Source organism: Triturus cristatus, chromosome 8, assembly GCF_964204655.1.
Source record: "Triturus cristatus chromosome 8, aTriCri1.1, whole genome shotgun sequence".
NCBI lineage: Eukaryota > Metazoa > Chordata > Amphibia > Caudata > Salamandridae > Triturus > Triturus cristatus.
Window position 1 is genome coordinate 1,336,889,790 of NC_140591.1, and position 20,946 is coordinate 1,336,910,735.

Genomic DNA, 20,946 nt, shown 5'->3' on the forward strand with positions numbered 1-20,946 from the left:
TCATCTGCGGTCTGCGGCCAGGCTGTTTTCATCGTGTTGCCTCTTCCAGCCTCACGCATGCGCACACGTTGATCTCAAACTTCTATTTTCATGCACCAGTAGGCCTCAATCTGCCTGTCCCCGCCTGACTGTGCACGTCACTGCCAAGTACCTAGCAACGTCGTGACAACAGGTGCGAGTTGGCACGCGTCACACTCTGTACACGTCACTGCCAAGTATCTAGCAACGTTTTAGCAACTGGCGCGCGTCACACTATGTGCACAAAGTTTCTGTTGTTGTGGCAATAAGCGCCCTAATTAGCACACGTCACACCACGTCACCTAGCAACCACAAGCGGTTGTCTAGCAATGTACGACCACACTCTTCATTGTAGCCGATCACGACGAATGGCACGTCTGTTATTTACCATTTTCAGGGCTTGTACTAATTTCTGCAGTGGATCACATGAAGGTGATTCACACACCCTTTTGCATTTATAAGCTTACCGTTTTCAGCGATTGTACTCATTTCTGCAGTGGATCACACAATGGTGATTCACACACCTTTTTGCATTTATAAACATTTGTACAGAGTGGAAGTACCTATTTTTCACGGTGATTCGCACACCCTGTCAAGATCATCGTTCGTTGTGCCAATTATTCTTCACTGTTGCGCATACTATTTATATACTTACGCTCATTCAACACATTTCACTAATCTCTTTTTCCTATTTTATTTCTCACTTTCATTTCATTCTCTGCCCTTGTTCTGCTTCCTGTCTTCTCACTCTGCATTACTATGCAGTCTGTGACTCCTCCTTCTTTTCGCGAATCTCAAAGAAAACCTCCCGTTAGATGAGAGATTTGGTTTGATGCTTTTCAGACGTACCTTGATGCCATCGGTGCTTCAAGGTTTAGCAGCGAACGCAAGAAATGCCTCCTTCTTCATTCACTGGGTTTTGAAGGTTGTTCAATCTTCAAGCATCTCCCTGAAATCACTCATCTTCCAAGTGATGATGTAGATGACTTTCAAGACACAATATCCAAGCTCAAAATAAGGTTTGATAAGCAACCTAGTTTGATGGTTCTCCGTCACAAATTTTTTAAGAGACAACAGCCTGAAAACGAGGACGTGGATTCCTACATCTCTAGCTTACGCAGACTTGCTGCTGTTTGTCAGTTTGATGTCTTCACAGACCAATTGATCCGCGATCAATTAATGTGCCACTGTAGGGATAAACAGATTCGCCAAAAGCTTCTTTCGCCTGCCAATCCTTCTCTTGAGAAAACAATCAAAATAGCCATTAGTATTGAAACATCTCAGGTGTCATTAAAAGAACTGGAAGAAAAATCTACTGATCCTGTTAATGCCATCAGCAGTAATGCTAAGGAGAAACAAAAGAACTACAAGCATGCTTCTCTTAGAAGTAACACACTTAAGAACTCAAATACTGAGAGAAGTGTACCTGAGCTCCACAAAACCAAACAGATGTGTTATCACTGTGGCAATCCTCCTCATTTAAAGGGAGCGAAGTGTCCTGGAGCTAATGTTGTTTGTAATTATTGTAAAGAAGTAGGGCACTTTGCAAATGTTTGCTTAACAACAGTACAATCAAAAAAGAACTGTTGCATGTTTTCTAGAACCTGAACAAGAATCTGATTCTGAGGTCATTTCTGTTATCACTGATTCTCACAAATTTGTATCTAATGTGAATGATTCATGCGAAGTATTGACCCCATTATTGAGATTGGTATTGGTGGAAAACCACTAAATCTACTTGTTGATTCTGGTGCCAGGATCATTGTGTTAACACACAAATTATTTTGTGAAACATGGGGCAACAGACCACTCCAACTTTCTTGTTGAGGACCGACCACAAGCTGCTTATTAACATACTTGGAGCTGGCACTGGTAAATATTGTTCCACGAGAATCCTCCGTATGGTATCTCGTCTCATGCAGTACCAGTTCGATGCCATTCATGTCTCTGGGGGTAGGAATCTCAGAGTGGATTATTTGTCTCGTTTTCCCATGAATGATAACAGAGAGGATTATGTTCTTGCTGATGTGGGGGAAGAAGACTCTGATGATTGCCTTGTGGCCTCTCTTGACGTACCTGAGCACGGTCTCGGTACTGAAGACAGTTGGATGAAGGCTCCTGCTGATGATGATGTCTTGCAGCATGTGTGTGAGTTTGGCAAGTCAGGATGGCCCAGAGAACGCGTTCTCCCTCAATGTCTACAACCCTTCTGGAAGGTGGAATCCGAGATTTCTTTGGAGGGTGGTGTTTTATCACGTGATGACAAACTTATTCCCCCACAAAGTCTCAGGAAAGATATTATCACTAAAGCACACGAAGGTCAGTTAGGGTCCACGCTCACCGAGCGACGTGTCCGTGATTGTTTCTGGTGGCCCTCCATGGACTGTGATGTTAATGAATTTGTTGATGTGTGTTCTATTTGCCGATCAGCTGACAAAGGGTTGAAGGTTGTTACACCACCCCTTCTTCCGATTGAATGCCCCTCTGAACCCTGGTCCAAGGTGGGGTTGGACATCATGGGCCCTCTGGAACTTTTGCCTGGTAGGTGTCGCTTTATCTTAGTGCTTGTTGACTACGCCTCAAAATGGCCTGAAGTAAAACTAGTTAAAGAAGTCTCCACTGCTAATGTTATTTTTTTTCTCAAGGAGGTTTTTTATGAGGGAGGGATTCCCTGATTCCATGGTGACGGATAATAGTACCCAATTTACCAGTACTAATTTTGAATCTTTTCTGCAGTCATGCAACATTAGACATGTTAAGAGCTCTCTTTACCACCCCCAGTCCAATGGACTTGTTGAGCGAATGAACAAGGTTGTAGGGGACTGCATTAGGTGGGCCAGGTCTCGTAATTGTGATATTCCCACTTCTCCTAATAGCATGCTTTGGTTCTACAGGACCACCCCACACTCCACGACCGAGGTGTCGCCCTTCCAGCTTTTAAGGAGAAGGAGAGCTAACACTAGTTTTAAACCTGCCTGGGAACAAATGGATCAAATCCATTCCAGATGTTGACACCCTTATGGAATTGGCTAGAGGAAATGTCGCCAGCTCTCAACCCAAAAAAAAGTCTTGGTTTGACAACAAGAAAGATGTCATGATTGTTCCCGTTGTTGTTGGTGATCTTGTACGCATGAAATCTTCTTTATCTGTAAAGAATGATGAGAGCAAGTTTGGTCCTCCCATTTCCATCACCAGGGTAGGTAGGAATGCTGTACAAGTTGAAGGAGGAATGTGGTGGAATGTTGGAAAAATTGTCAAAGTTAGGAATGTCGCTCTATCCTCCTCAGCTGTACCTCCCGAGGTTTCTGTACCTTCTGGGGTTTCCCCTAGAAGTAGCACAAGATCAAGAATTGTTCCTAATAGATACCGTCTTTGAACGGTTTCATTTTTTCTCTTTAAATGTACTTTATATGTTTCTCCTGTTTTAATGTTCTTTTTGGTTTCCATCTCTTCCTATTGATCTTTTGTTTTTTTAAATTTTATTGAGAAAGGAGGATATGTTGTATCTTCCCTAAGCTGCAGTGCCTGGTCTTAATGTTCCATTCCAGGCCTCTGTGTGTAGAATGTTGGGTTGTTGCCTGGTTGCTTAGCGGTTCTCTACATTGAAATGGTTTAAAGAGCAGTTGGAGTTGGACGTGTAACTATCCTGCTCTCCTGTCTGCTGTGTAGCTGTTTCAGAATAAATCCTGTTTTAACCCCTGCATCGCCTATGGAGTCAATCACTACAAAGGTAAAGTCTATTACTGCACACCTAGGAGGGTCTGGGCCGGTCACACATAAACAGAGTGCATACTTGTGGATACATGTGACGGCTGAGCATGTGAAGACTACTCTTTAACTAAATATGAGTGAACATTCATAGTGTGAGTATGGAAATCTGCAGTGATTTACTGAAAGGTGTGTGCTTTACTGTACACTGTTGGCGAAATTTGAAACAAACTACAGTTTCACCATAGTTAGGCCAAGGGACTGAGTGAGGATACTGAATACAAATCTGATATACTTTTTTTACATGTCTGTACTCCTTCTTGCACTTAAATAGTCATAATCTTTCTCTGACTTAGCTCCTAATTTGATTCTGGCCTTTGAATCACCCTGGTGGGCCAAGCAATTTACTCCTCAGAAATTAAGTGAATAAAACCACAGTTAAAGTGCAATGGTTACAGAATAAAACCTAAAACATACTGAAATGTATGCCCCTGTTATTCAGTGCTTCTAACCTTACATATGACGTCACATACAGTTGGTTCAGTAATATTCAAGAAGTTAGCATTTAAATGTACTCCAGTCTAGAAATTACCACAGGAAACATTTCATAGCTGGAATAATAATCCAAGAATCATCCATCAATTTTTGAGTTCATGGAGTATTCACAAATCCAGTCAAAACTAAAAAAGCAGCATTGGAGTGGGAAGATTTTTCTTCAATTATACATTGTGTACTTAACAGTCTGGATGCAGATTCACAAATCAAAGCTATGTTTGAATGGTAGTTACAGAAAATTGTATGTTGCAGGCAAAATTACCCAACATGGTACACTCAACACCATTTATGGAAGAATGGGGAAGCCTGTCCCGTAGCCCAGGCTTAGGTGGGGGAGGGCAAGAGAACTCAACAAGCATTAAAGTAAATATTAACAAAATATTTAAGAAAAGTATCTTTGTCACATGTGTTACAGTCCTGGAGACTCAGGATTTACATATCTGGTACAGGATTCATGAACATTGCATAAAATTAAATGAAATTGTGCGTAGTGTCTCAGTTTGGCAAATGGTGACACGTGGTTGTTGGCTGCATCTGGTGGTTTGGGAGCAGAGCCTGGTTGCTGTACTGTCCTAGACGCCAACTTTCAGTGCACACACTCTTAGGCTAATGCAGTGTTTACTACCTCACAATATTTATCCCAATAAGTAACAACACCTAAAGGCACTCTAAATAATATGAAATACTTAAGCTAATGAATACCACTATATATATAGTCATCTCTTTTATATTGTTAAGGATACTATGATATGTAATATCATCAGTAAGTTTATTTACAACATGTATAATTACATCAGTTCCGCCATGTGTGAGGTCAAGCATTGTCTGTTGTGTGCGAGTTATGGTGTGCATGTCTGTTGTCTGCATTATGGATTCCGACCCTAAAAATACCTTGCGAGTTTCTGTGATTTTTCTGTGATATACATTTATATGTACTACAAATATATGCTGTTTCCACTTTTTGTAATCATCAGAGCCTAGCGGGGGCAGAACACATAATCAGGTGTATACAAGCTGATTACCTTCAAATATACCAAACACAGCTACAAAAAAGCAGGATTAGCTGTCACTTCAGGTGACTTTCCAATTCCAAAAGTTAATTTATTCACATCACCATAGGTGTACAGCTTGCTGAGGCCTTGCAGTGGAAATGCATTGCTCACAGAAAACAAGTACCCCTATTGTCACATACTATGTACACTTTTCAAAACTTAGAAAAGAGACTTGGTTCATCCATAACCCAAGATACAGTAAGTCATCTTGGAAGGGTGCTCTTTTGCCTTTATGTGACAAATATTCTCATAACAGACATACCAATTATTCACATATCTTTGTAGCAGCACTATCTTTTAGCCAAAAATGTTTCATTTAAGGGCCCAGTGATGAACTCAAACCATAGCCTATTATATAGATATTAGTGTCCGAGAGGGTTGGTTATTGTTGGAAACAGGCTGTCTAGTTGCATAAATAGGCCAATTTATGTCACTTTTTATAAAGTGATCGATATTTTGAAATCAGATTACTGTATCGAAAGTATGCTAGTTTCAAATATATTCTGCCCCAGTGGACTAGTCATTGTTCTATAGCTAGATTACATGGCTCACTGACATGATGGTGGTCTTACATACTTAAACACCATGAGGCAGAAAAAAGTTTGAATTGAATTTTTAAAAAGAACTCAAAATAGTACAAAGACAAAATCAAACCATTTCTATGGTGGTAAGAAATGTGCCTCCTCGTTGTGTTTTAGCTGAGAGATAGACCAATCTTCTCCTCCCTGTAAGCAAGAATAAAATCATATTCAAATTATACACATATCTTTCTTTCCTGCATGTCAGCTCCAAGACAGAAGACAACAATTAGTGTTTCTCCACTATTCAGCCCTTTTGAGAGTTTGGTCTCTAGTTTTATGAAGGAAAGAGATTCTTTCCGCCTTAGTTCAAGTACCCTTATGCCACCTTGTTTCTTGTGTTGGATTCTGTCTAGTTCTTTGTTCCCATTATAATATTCATAAAAGTGTCTGACTACCTGGTAATGTTTCTCAATGTGACTAATAGCTCTCATCCGCTTGAGTATACTTTTCTTCACAGGGTGGATGATATTTCCTACAAATCTCTCATTGTAAAGACATGTCAAAATATAAATATGTATTGTCTTTCTTTTCCAGTGCAAATAGTACCTAACAATGTCATGCTCTTGCTATCCTTGCAAGCTTTCCATCTCCCTTCTATGAAAACTCAATTAATCTCTGAAAGTGCAGTATCTTTCCTTTCTGCCATAACAATTTGCTAAATTGGGGGTGATTACGATGCGGCCCAGAAAGTCCCTGACAGTTAGTCGGAGCCTTTCCAGGCCACATCTTGGTTTACTTTCCAACCGCTGCATTACAATGCTGGCAGTCGGATACCAAATCAGTTGTTCATCCCGGTTGACTTCTGACGGGTTGAAGGAGCTCGTCCGCCAGTCGGAACCGGCTTGTAATCTCAAACGGTAGGCATTTCCGACATTGGGATTACGATGAACGGTTTCTGGCATGGTTTCCAAGCCTGCCTGTCCGACATGCAGACCATGTCAGAAAGCTTGTTCAGGGGCCCCCAGCAGGGCTTCCTTGTGTGTGTGGCCTCTGGTTGGGGGCTGAGGGTGCACCTATGATGCCCCCCTGTTAACCCCTACACCCCGTGGCAGGCCCCTTTACCTTGCGCCCATAGGGAAATATTGGGAAATAGGCCCCAATGTATCTCTTAGCAACCATCACTTTCTGTGTGTGATTTTTTGTCTATCAATAATCGTTATACCTATTATGTTGTCACATTTCAGGATACCCCTTTTTCTGATTAGCACTGGGACCATCTGTGTTCAAACTTTGTACATGGTGGTCAGTCACACATCTGCTTGCTCTCCCTTCTCACTCAATCTCTCTCAAAGCCTGCTCACTGTATTTCTCATTCCCTTTTTGCACCACTTTGTCCACCACCCACTGTGGATACCCTATGTACCGGAATCTTTCATTCACGACTTCCTGTTTCTGTTGGAAGGGTATTTTGCTATTACAATTGCATTTCACCCTCTATAGTTTCCCATATAGAACAATCTATTTGATGGAAGTGAATGGCTACTGAGGGCATGTAAAACACTATTCCTTCCTGTTGATTGACGGTTCAATTTGGTTCCTACTTACTGGTCTTCATTCAATCTCTTTACATCAACAGACAGAAGCCCTGTTTTACTGACATTACATATAAATCTTAGGTTCAGCTCATTGTCATTCAGTTTACCTGCAAATTCCATAGCTTTAATTTCTGAACCATTCCAAATTCTGAAAAGATCATCAATATATCTTAACTATATTATTGAGTGTTCCATTTCTCTTACCAGCTTCAGTGATGCTATTGGTTGCTCCTCCCACCAGCCCATCAACAAATATGCCTAGTCATGAGCGATGCAGGTGCCCATTGTTTGCTTATTCTTTCATCAAATATAACCATATTGTTCTAAAGGTAGAACTAGTCATTTTGATTAACATTTCAGTATGGGAGAAATACACATTCTTGGAGGCCTTGCTCTTCTATTGCCTTTTCAGGCCTCTATTCCCTCTTCATGGTTAATACTATTGTTTAGTAGTGTATCTTTCAGTAAGCATGAGGAAATACTCCGTTCCTCGTGTTATCTCATCAATCGTAGTAAGGAGGTCCATAATATCTTTCATATAAGAGGGTAGGAAAATCACAAAGTGTCTCAGAAAATGGCAAGTATAATTAGAAATATTCTCCTAAACACTTCTTCTTGATGACACTGTTAGAGACCATAAGGATTATTGGGCATCTTTATGGATCTTTGTTAGCAGGTATAATATTAGCACTCTACGATAGCCACATTTGAGATAATTAAAGGCCTCTGTTTCAATCAAGTCCTGATCCCTCCAGCCCCCTAGCATGTTCTAAAACTTGCCAATAGTTGTGATATATTCTTTATGTTCAATCTCACAGTGACATCCTATTGTTGGCAACTGTCTATTGTTTTTTTCCATATACTTTTGCCTGGGCATAATACAATGCTGTCTCAGAATCAGATGGCTTTATAATTATTTTCCTGTCATTCTACTGGAATGTAAGAACTTGATTTCGTAATCAAGTAATATTCTTGTTATCTTTGTATTTGTTACTCCTAAGGCATTTTAGGATTCTTGTGATTGCCTTCCTAAGGGTATCAATTGCACATATAAGAACATGGGTGCATTTTTTGATTTGTATTTAAGCTAATTGAGAGCTTTGTTTATTATATGAAATTCACATTACTCTTAAGAATTCTTCCTCATTGTCATATCTTGTGTTACCACCTTGTTCCAATTCATTCACTGTTCTTAACATATCCACAAAATTAATAAATAAATCTGTGTCTATAGCACACTTCGACTGTTCCCATCCTTTTGTGTGATCTTCCTCTTGAGTGCCCATTCCTTCATAAGTTTTAATTTAAATATCAATCGAAATGCAATGTAATTGCATATATAACACTTACTACCCCTGATCAGACGTTGATCAGGACTGATTTTGATTTGATCAGGATTTATAAAGCGCACAAAGGCCCATGGGCGTCAAGGCGCTGTAGTATGGCACATAATAGAGAAGCCTAGTAAAATAAAAAACATATAATGCATATTATAGGGTAAATAACCATGTATATAGTGCTTTCCTAAAAAGGAAATGAATATTCAAGGATGTAAGACAGAGGGGAGAGTGTTTACAGAGACTGGCCACTGCAACTAAGAAGGCTCTGCCTCCTCATTTCTTCCTCCGAATTCTGGGCACAGTCACCCGATTTTGATGTGCTGAACAAAGAGTTGTGGGACCACATACCATTTAAACATGGCTTTCATATCGACTGGACTTACCATGTAGAGAGCTTTTTATACCATACATATAGCCTTAAACAATACACATGCCTCTATCAGTAACCAGTGCAAGTTCGCGGAGTTCTTTTGGAACAGACTGTCGCTTAGGGATGACCAGCGTGAGTCATGCCAGAGTATTCTGGACAAGTTGCAGCTTTGCTAAGGTTAACTTGTTAATCTCAAAGTAGATTGCATTGCAGTAAACTATGCTTGAAGACACCAAAGCAAGAGCAAGGCACTTATGAGCTGAAAGGGCCAGAAATGGAAATATCTTCCTGGGCATTTTAATGATCCAGAAACACATGGCTGCTGTGCTTGTAACCTGGTCATCAAATGAGAGGTCACTGTCCAGGAAAACCCCTAGAATGTTTGCATTGTCCACTGGGATAGATGGGGTGCTCAACATGTCTGGCCACCAGTTAAAATTCCAGATCGAGGTAGGGCCATCTAAAAGCAGTATCTCTGTCTTCTCTCGATTCAGCTTAAGGTTGTTCCTGGGCATCCAAAATGCAACAGCCTTTGTATTGAGATTGAAGTTGTGTGCAATGCCCTGAGAGTCTTTAGAGATTGACACAATGATCTGAGTGTCATAAGCATATGACAGTGTCTTAAAACTGAAGGAGCAGATGACTTTAGCCAATGGGACACAAAAAGGTTAAATAATGTGGGTCTCAGGGCCGAGCCCTGAGGAACGCCGAATGGCAGCACGAAAGTCTCAGAGTGAATCTGATTAATTTATTCCTTTAGGGACCTGTCAAAGAAAAAGGAGGACAGCAAATTCAGAGCGGTTTTGTTAATGTCTAATTCATGCAGATGCCCTGTCAGCAGGGTGGGTAGATGGTATCAAATGCAGCTGAAACATCCAGCAATATCAATGCCGCTGCCTCACCTGCATCGAAAAAATGCCTGATGCTGTCCAAGGCAACTATCAGACCTAATTCCATTCCATGGATTTTACGGAGGCCATGTTGTGACGTGTTCAACAGACCCTGTTCCTCAGTGAGTTCCATCAGAGTAAGATTACGGTGTCTCTCCAGAATCATTGCTGGGATTGGAAGCAAGGAGGTAGGCCAATAGTTCTTAAGATTGATAGGATCTAGATTTGACTTCTTAAGTAAATGCTGTAGTATCACCTCGGATACTGCTCTGCCATTATGGCCATGTTCATAATTGCTGTCAGAGGGCTGGAGACCGTACTAACCGCCAGGTGGAGGAATGTTATGGGGCAGGGCTCCTAAGGGGATACAGATTTAATATTAAGGAGGGGTGATTCAGTGAGATTGTATGTCATAGGTGAAAAAGCCCCCAGCGTCCTTACGCACTGCTCCTCATCCTTTATAAGACCTATAGGGCTCTGCTGCAAATCCATACTAAGACAACAGACACCATCATCAGTGGTGTTATGGGCATCCAGCTCAGAATAGATATTTGCAACTTAATGCTGAAATATTACTGCAAGCTTGTTACAATGCTCTTGGGATCCCTCTATTTCTGGACATACTGGAGGTGTGAATACTTGTTGGAGAAGTGCAAAAAGCTCTTTAGGAAATTTTATAATCCCTGAGAGCAGCCTTGTATGCCATACCCTCCGGTTGCAGATATGATTTCTTTCCAAGGCACTCTTGGTAGCAACATGCCTACCTGAGGCCCCTAAGACATTCAGTATAGCATAGTTGAAATGCTTTACAGCAGGCAGCAAAATGTCGCACACACCAAGGTTGGTGATTTATCAAATGGTTATTGAGATTAGTCTTCAATTCTGAAGCAGACCATTCCATGCATTTAGCCCAGTGTTTTATGGTGGATGGATTAAATTAGTAAGAGTTAGGGGTGATTGTATATAGGGGCCAAGGGAGATGTGACTTCATGCAGATTGTTAGAAGCTGGCCTGGTATATGCTATCCACTAATGTAAGTGGGCACCTTGCACCAGTCCAGACAACCCTTATGGTGATTTAGGAGGTCTCAGACAACCTTAGAAAGCTATACAAGTGGTAGCTGTGGAAAGCACCCTTCAGGCGTAGTCTTGAAGGAGTGTAAAGCAGCTTGTTTTACCAGAATGTAATCATATAGTTTAGATTAAATGAAAAGGAACCACACAAAGCATGTATAAAAATATGTATTTATTATAGAACACTCTCTAGTACGTCACAGTATCTCCTACATGGGGATAGACACAAACCACACAATACTTTAGCAAAGAAATCACAGTAAATAGCACTAATACACCGTGGGCCACAAAGTGGGACCAAACCATATACTAAAAAAATGGTATAAGAACCACAAGTCGAGTCAGGACAATGTTGAGAGGACGTTGAATTGCTGGGACCCCAAAGAACCACCCAAGGTGAGTAGATCGGGACCCCACGGAGAGTGTGTGCAGTGTTAGAACACGACCGCATGCTCCTTACAAGTCTATGTGCAAATCGCAGTTGGAATTTTAAAGATTAGGAACCCTTCCCAATGGACCCTGAAGAAACCCTGTGGAAGAAAGAAGGTTGAAGAGCCACCCCACCCGTGGATACTGTGGTACCCGAGTTACCTATCCCAGGGGAGCCGGGTGCATAGGTGTGAAGTGGCCTCGGAAACTGCCGTCAAACCCAATGGAGGACTTCAGGAAAGTGCAGCTGCTGAAAGAGGAGAAAGTGTCTGTGGGAATCCAAATGTGAATTCTTCTCTGAAAGCAGAGGGGACAGAGTCTATGTCACTCGGGAGTGAAGAGGATACTTGGAAGACGAATGCCCTCCGATGTTGGGTGCTTCAGGATAGATGATGGTGAACTTGACTCTGCAGCTATGAGGACCAGGCGATGCTGAGGACAACCAGGACCCAGATATGAGCTGTCCCACAAAGGATGTCATGTGCTGAGGGGTCGGTGTCCGGCGGGACCACCTAAAAGCCTTGGCAAATGCAACCCACGCAGGAAGTCAAGAAGATGCACGGTTCGGACCAACAAGGTCCAGGAGACTCACAACAAGTAGGGAAGTCAGGGCAGGCCCAGAGCAATCAGGGGATCTCAAAGAAAACAAAGATGACTCTCAATTGGACCCACAGGCCGGAGGATCAGGAATCGCAAGAGGACCTTGAGCAGCTCACCAAAAGGAGCAGGCAATGGTGCCTACGAGGCGATGTGGCTGAAGATCTTGGTGGAAGAAGTTGCTGGAGGTTGGGCTACTTGGAGCCCTATGCACTTGTCGCAGAATTGCCAACAAGCATATGCACTTGCAAAAGTATGTGGTGAACAGGGGTTTGGTTAATGCAGCCTCCACAAGGGATTCAGACCTCAGACTTGGTGAGAGAACTGCTTGGGCCTCAGGACACATAGATAACCTCCACCTGTGTTGATGAACCCTTCAGAGTCCGAATGAGATCGGGATCACCAGACCAGTCAGCAGTGTTGAGGTGTCTGCGAATGCATGGAAGTGACTTGTTCACTTCAAAGGAGATTATCTTTGTGACTTCGATGCTCCACAGGTCCTGCATGGATCCTGTATGGTGCACAGGCAGAGATGAGGCAGCAGACTGAAAGGGAGATTAAGTCAGGCCCAAACGAAGTCCAGCAAAGTGTAGAGGGTAGAAGTGCAGTGGTTTCAGTTCTGAATCTTGTCCACAATGAATCTAGGGACCTACACCCAGGTAATCCCGTAAGTACCCTAAGGAAAGGGTTGGGAACATTCAAGGGACCCTCCTAGGGGAGGGTCTGGACAGGGGGGAGGTTACTACCATGTCCTTTGTCCAGTTTTGCATCAGAGAGACTAGTTTGAACGGGACTATGCACAGGGACACCAAATGTGCCCTCATGCAGACTTTCAGGTGCTGGCAAGCACACCCATCCAGCCCTAATACACTAAATGCAGTCTGGGAGGTGGTCACACCTCCCTTTCACAAGATGCCTATTGTTCTGCCTTCCCCTGCTTGAGCTTGGCTCAACAGCAGAAGGGCACAAATGTGTCTCTGATCAGCAGCAAACATTTTGTGCTGTCCGGGACTATAAGGCTGGTACTAGTAACACTAAAAGCCTAATGGAGGGCTATCCTGGTGCTTGGAATCATACCTCCCACATTGTTTATGGTGTGGGGGTATGATTCCAACATGTTTGATACCAAACATGATTAGATTTGTTGCAGCAGTTTTTGAGATGGTCATTGTGTGGTCACGATATGCCCCTCTATATAGTATATTGCTGCTTCGCTGACAACCCTTGGAGAATGGACTCCGTAGGCTGCAGGGGTGTACTGCTACTGCAGGGGCACCCTCTCCCTTAGAACCAAGCACCCTGACATGTAATCCTGTGCACACATGCAAGTTAAAACCAGTAAATACTGCAGTGGAAGAAGCAAGATATACAGAATTCTTCAGTGGTAATGGATGTTCTTTATTCCTGCGGGAAACGCAACCAGCCGACACGTGTTTCGTCATGGAAAAGTAATCCCATTACTCTTCAGGGCTGAGGAAAGTTGCGTGGATGTAGTGGAGGCCCAAAAACAGTGATAATTGCAACCCGGCTGGGTACACAATTGGACAGTAGAAGAAGTGAGACAGCAAATTGAGTCTGTAGGAAGTCTTGTAGGTGTAAGGTATTCGAAATGCCGGTGATAATTCCAACCCGGCAATCAGCACGTGTCATCAATCATAAAATCGGGTATGAATAGGTTGGCTTCGTTAACAAAATCAAAAGACCATGGTGCCGCGAGTAGAGGATGAATAAGAATCCAAATGGTTGTGTATTCACATGTCAGAACGGGTGCCGCCAGGACGCGCGATCATTCTATCTCTCAAAAAGACGCAATGAACACACACACGTGTTCTGCCCCTCCGTTACCATCGCTGTGTTCGTTTATTCAACCACACTTTGGTTGACCATTGACCTTATAATACTTGAATACACTACCATTTGGACTCTTATTCATCCTTTACTCGTGGGTAGTAAATGTTTTATGGCTAGAAGCCATGACTGTTTCACAGTTGTATTTATATTTATTGTTCTTTTTTCTCTTCTTTTGTGATGAGTCAGGGGGGTTGCAAGAGGTTTTCCTAGCTCAAAATAACTTGAGTATTTAGTTTCTATTGAGGTTCAGAGTATAATTGGTACACATAATTAAGATAACTACATGTAATGTGAAAGGTATACTGAATAGGTGTAAACTTGTTTTGATTATGAATTGAATCTCTTTTTTTAAATTCAACGTGATTTGTTTTCAGGAAACACAATTAAAATCAAATAATTCAAAGGTGACAATACCCAGAAATTGTTCTCATGCTTTTTTTCATTATCTGGGGGAGCAGTAAGGGAGGTAGCAATCTACCTAGCAGCAAACATTAACTGGAAGATAGTGGATGTTAAAAGAGACAGCAAGGAAAGGTGGATCTGGGTCAAAGTCTTAGTGGATAGAACAGACTTCAACTGTGTTAATTAGTATTGCCCAATAAAAGACAACATCGAGGTACTGGCCCAGCTCTATGAGATCACTATGGATGCTGTAAGACCTCTAATCTCTGGTGGGGATTTTTATTTTATTCAAAATTGAAAATTTGATATATCTGCTAGGGCAACTTAAGTCCAAAATATCAGGTTCATTGTTTCACTGTAAATAGTATTTCACAATACTAGTTCTTTGGCATTCAGATCATTACGATTTTCTCAATATACTTGTTTTTCATGGTGATTTAACACTGCTTCTCTTCTGGATTTCTTTTAATCACAGACAGAAAGAAGAGGGATGACTGCTGTTGTTGTTAATCCTTTTACGGACCATTCAATAGTTTCCCTAGAAGTTCAAGTAGATGTCCAAATTAGGCCCAGCTTCAGATGACATAGGCTACTCTTGGCAGATTAGGCATGGAGGGAGGAAACTAGAGCATCAGTTAATGAGTTTTTCCAAATTAACAGGAATTTAGCTCCAATCATTTCATTTTGGGAATCTTTTAAAGCTACATAGAGAGGCTGGGCCATTACTTAAAAATTAAAAATCTTCAGGTAACATATTAAGCGAATACGTGAGCTACAAGAGGCTCTCAAAACAGGCATAGAGGATGCAGACAAAGAATCAGGTGAACAAGACAGGGTTAAAGTGATCTCCCCAAAGCATCCAAGAATTTAAAAGACTTCTTTGTGACAGAAAACATATACAATGAGAAAGCTTTTCAGCAGAGAGTTTGTGAAGAGAGCTAGCAGATTGAAAAACTCTTGGCAGGGTCTTCTAAGATTAGAAAAAATAGCAACATGATCCTTAACCTTGTTACTAAGGTTCAAACAACTAATGCTGAAGAAATTCATAAGATTAGTTTCCAACATTATAAGAATCTTTATCAGAGTGCAGATCAAATCCCTACAGCCAAACTGGAATGGTACCTCGGCCCACTTGAGCTACCCAAATTATGTGAATCCTGCAAGGATAGTCGTACAGTGAGAATGACTAGTAATGAGAATGAGAAGACAGTTGAAGTAGTTCCAAATGAAAATCATGTGGAAATGATGGTATGCATAGAATTCTCTGAAGCATTGCTACCTTTTTTAACAGAGTTGTTTAATCATATAATGTGGGGAATTGATATTCCCCATTTCTTCACTCAAGCAATGGAAGTCAGTTTTCTAAAAAAAGTCAAACCATCAGATAACACTAGACCAATCTGCCTCCTAAATTTTGAGTACAAATTATTATACAGCATGAATGGCACATATAGCATAAAAAATCACCCATTATGACCTGACTGGTTTTATACCATCCAAATCTATGGTTGCAAATAAAAGCTATTTGTTCCAGGCTATTGACTATCTTTCATGTAATCAAATAAAAGCAGTGATAGTGAAAATTAACACTGAAGTGGTTTTTGATTAAGTTAATTGTGAGGCATTATTTTTTTTATGTTCAAAAAGTAAGTTGTTACATGCTGTATAACTAGGTGCATGTATCTTTAAGTCAGGTTCTGTGTCGCATGCTACTGCATGCGACATGTGATGTTTTCAGTAGGGTTCCACATTCTAGTTAGAGACCTGGGGTTGGAAGAATAACTGTTGGGCAGAGTTGTTGGTTACCTGTAGCTGCTGGATTGATTTTGAATGTGCTGCCAATAAACTTCTATTATTAATTATACTACATTTGAAGAGCTATGTTTTCAACATTTGGCGACGACGGGAAACCACTGAGCAGCACAGGGTAATTCAGTGGTTGGACCATTTTTCGGCGATTTTCACCGTTTTAAGAAGATTTATACAGTTCATCTAAAATTGCCATACCGGCGATTTTTTTTTTTGAGAAGTGGCGACATCTATTCTTAATCAACGGAATTTGGATGCATTTACGGCTGTTTGGCAACAATTTCCCGGTGTTTGCGCAAACTTGGCGATTTTTTTGAGAAGTGTGACATCTACGTTTAAATCAGCAGAATTTGGATGTAATTACGGCTGTTTGTCAACTACTTCCCGGGGTTTGTGTGAACTTTGCCGTTTAAAAGAGGTGCGTTTTGGGTGTTCAGCGTTCTGTGTTTTAGATAAATCGCGGACCTCAAATACTTCGCGCCCTTTGTTTTAAGTAAAGGAAGGACATATTTCGCTTTACAGGGTGAAGGCATCGAGCGTACAACCCATTTCAGCCGTGACCTTTGGAGGTAATGAGCAGCTGTGCCGCATAGCCTGACATTCAATTTGAGGACTTGTTTTTTTTCGCACAGTTGGCAAGGAATATTTTCATCGTGTTTTCTTTTGAAAGGAAAAGAGAATCTTACATAGTGATAGCGTCGTCCTCAACCTTCCATGTCTGTCATGATCGTCACGCACGTAGTGATGAATGCGCGTTCATGATGTCACACGCACAAGGTTCGGTTGCTAAGCAACGCCCACAACAACCAACGCGCTAATGCGCAAAGGATTAAACGAACGTATTTAAGGCCAGAAATTGAGGTGAAAGCAACGCGTGTGTTGGGGGAAGTAAGTACTTTATCGATTTGCTGCTCAGGGTATTTTCATTTCAAAAATTTCAAAAGGTTATACGAACAGTGTGTAATTTAGCACCACAAGTCGTTTTTTTTGTTACTGGTATATCCGGTTTCAATGTTATTGTACATTTACCATACAACCAGAGTTTGTGTAAAAATAAGGAAGTAATTGCAAAAATTAAAAAGCAATTTGATCCGCCTGCAAAATTTTTACAAGTTAAAGGAGATCCACCCATGCCATGGCCAAGGTGGAAAGAAGAGTTTTTAAACTAGATGAAAGCTATTGATGGTGAAAGGATGGGTTCAGAAAGGAAAAAAAGCATTCTTTTACATTGTTTGGGCTCAGAAGGGCAAGTTATTTTTAGGTCACTTCCTCAGATTAATATTCCAAATGCAAGTGGTGACTCAATGAACGACTACACAGAAGCGCTGGCACGATTAGAAAAAAGATTCAAACCAAGCATTAGCATAGCCCTAAATCGATTTAAATTTTACACCAGGAAACAGAAAGAGGAGAAATCATTTGATGATTTTCTAACTTCGTTAAGGTCATTGAGCATGCATTGTAATTTTGGAAACATGTCAGATGAGATGATACGTGACCAAATAATAGTTCATGTCAAGTGTAAGAAGATTCAAGATAAGTTATGGGTAATGGGTGATCCAAATTTGAATGAAACTATTGCAACAGCTAAAGCGCAAGAACAGTCGGATCTATGGATGGATACTATTAAAAAAAGCTCTGATAAAAAAACGACAGAAGAGGAAATATGTGCAGTCCGTTACAAAGCTACAAAACAGAACGCAACACAAAATTGGGGAAAGCAAAATTTGAATAAAACCAAGCAATATGTTCCAAGACAATTTGAAGGAGCTGTCAACCAAGGAATGTGTTTCAGATGTGGGAACAAAAACCATTTTGCTTCGTTTCCAGGATGTCCAGCATTGAAGAGAGAGTGTAAAATCTGCAATAGGATTGGACATTTTAGCAATATGTGTAGAGACAGACGTGCACAATTCCAAAAGCAGGGTCCAGTTTCAACAATTTCAGAAGAAGACAACACCTGTATTAATACAGTCCAACAGCATGGTTTTGTTGTATCTGTAGTGGGTGATGTTCCAAAGCACATAAGTCCTCCTAAATGTACTTTTCAAGTTTGCGATGTAGATATTTTGCTTATGGTAGATTCAGGTTCCCCTTGGACCATTATATCTCATGAATATTACATGTCATTATTGGTAAATGTGTTGCCGTTAGACACATTGGAAGAGCCAGACATTGTTGCTGAGAGTTTTTGTGAGACAAGGATTGACATGATTGTTTTTTTTTCTGTTTGCTTACATTTCAAACACAGATTGGCAAATGTCAAACTATATATTTCAAAAAAAGGGGTAAATGTGTTGGGATGGTTGGATCAATGGAAATTTGGTATCATACTTAATGCGAGATCTATAGAACCAGTTTCCTTATGTGAGGATCATCTCATGAATTCAGTATCAGTAGTTGAGAAGAGTCAAGTAGAAGAAACAAATGTTATCGTTAAGGATCAAGTAAGCAAACTCATCAGAAGTTTTGGGAAAGTTTTTATGGATAAGTTGGGTAGGCTCAAGGATTTTTTACACAGAATTGTACTTAAAAGTAACCATATTCCTGTTGTACAAAAACTTAGAAATGTACCCATTAACATCAGGGATGAGCTCAAGGAGATGTTAGATGAATTACTTAGAGAGGGCATCATTGAACCTATAGAGTCATCAGAGTGGGTTTCTCCCATAGTTTTGGTGCGGAAACCCGATAAAAAGTTGAGAGTGTGTGTGGATTTGAGAGCGTTAAATTCTAATATTATTGTGGACTGCCACCCTTTGCCAAACATTAATGAGCTTGTATCATTTTTGCATGGTGCTAAAATATTTTCTACCCTCGATCTCAGATCAGCATATCACCAGATCGAACTCTCTGAAGATTCTAGAAAATACACTGCGTTCATCACTCCACAAGGTTTGTTTCAGTACACTCGTATGTCTTTTGGGTTGGCGTCCGCAGCTTCCGTATTTCAAAGAATCATGTTCCAAATTTTCAAGGACATTGATGCTTATGTCAAGTGTTTCCAAGACGATATCTTGGTCTTTTCAAAGAATACACAGGAGCATCAAACACATTTGCAAGAAGTGTGTAAAAGACTGGAACAAAGTGGTTTGACTCTCAAAGCGCATAAATGCAAGTTATTTAAAGAATCTGTAGAATATTTGGGACATACGCTTTCAGGGGAGGGTGTGGTGCCAAAAAAATCTAATGTAGAAGCCATATCCAAAGCCCCGTCCCCAGAGAATAGAGATCAATTACTCTCTTTCGCAGGAATGTGTGAGTACTACAGTAAGTTTGTTGTTAATTTTGCCACCCAGATGGAACCTTTGAGGAGACTTTTGAGGCAAGGAGTGAAATATATGTGGGGTGAGTCTGAACAACGATCTTTCGAAGAGATCAAATATGATATTGTCAATGCACCCACACTTAAACCCTTTCGCATCAAATCTGAATGTGTCATCACGGTGGATGCAAGCCTTTATGGTTTAGGTGCGGTGTTGTCACAAAGAGAGAGTAAGGAGGAATGGAATGTGGCGTTTGCTTCAAGGACTCTTAATGAATGTGAACGTAAATATTCCGTTATTGAGAGGGAGTTGTTAGCTTGTGTTTGGGCTATTGAGCATTTTAGGTTATATGTGTGGGGTTCTAAGTTTGTTTTAAGAACGGATCATAAGCCATTAGTAAACATTTTATCGGTTGATGGAGGGTGGAATTCCACGGCCAGAATTGCCAGGCTCATGTCAAAATTGCAGGAGTATAATTTTAGTACGGTATATGTTCCGGGCAAGAAGAATGTTACTGCTGACTGTTTGTCACGCTTACCGTGTAAACAGAGTGAAATTAATTCTGGACGTGAGTTTGATGTGGTAATGACTATTGATGATGTACTTCAAGGAGATTTTCAAGACATTTCTGAAACCCGTTGGAAGGATTGTGAGCAGAAGGATGCTAAATGGTTATTGCTTAAGGACTACATCAAACATGGTTGGCCAAGAAAGGATAGAATTGGTCCAGAGCTCATACCATTTTTTAGGGTTATTGAAGAATTAGAACTTGATGGTGATTTTATTTTTAAATCAGGAAAGTGTATTCCACCAGAAGGAATGTATGAAGTGATTTTGGCAATTGCGCACAAGACACACCCGGGCATTTCATCAATGAAGCGTTTAATTAGATTGTTTTTCTGGTGGCCAGGCATTGACAGATTTATTGATAAGACAGTCAGGGAATGTCCTGAATGTGTATCTAGTGAAAGGTCACTCAAGGTGTATACTCCACTGCTTAAAGTTGTAAAATGGCCGTCCGTACCGTGGAAGAAAATAGCTTTTGATATTTCAGGTCCTTTCCACATTCTTCCAGAAAATGCACGTTATGCTTTAGTGATAGTTGATTATCACTCAAAGTGGCCTGAAGTGAAATTTGTCCCGAAGGCTACCACTAGTGCGGTCATTGGATTTTTCAAAGATGTTTTTGCCAGAGAAGGTTGTCCTTCATGTTTAATTACTGACAATGGGGTTCAGTTAACATCGGGAGAAATGGGTGAGTTTTTAAAAAAATGCAATATCACTCATAGATTTACTTCCTTATATGAACCACATGAGAATGGACAAGTAGAACGTTTAATAGAGTTCTGAAGGGATTTGTCACGGAAGCGGTTAAGGTTGGATCAGATTGGATTAGCGCTTTGAGAGAACGTTTATGGACTTATAGGATTACACCACATTCTACAACTGAAGTTAGTCCATTTAAACTTT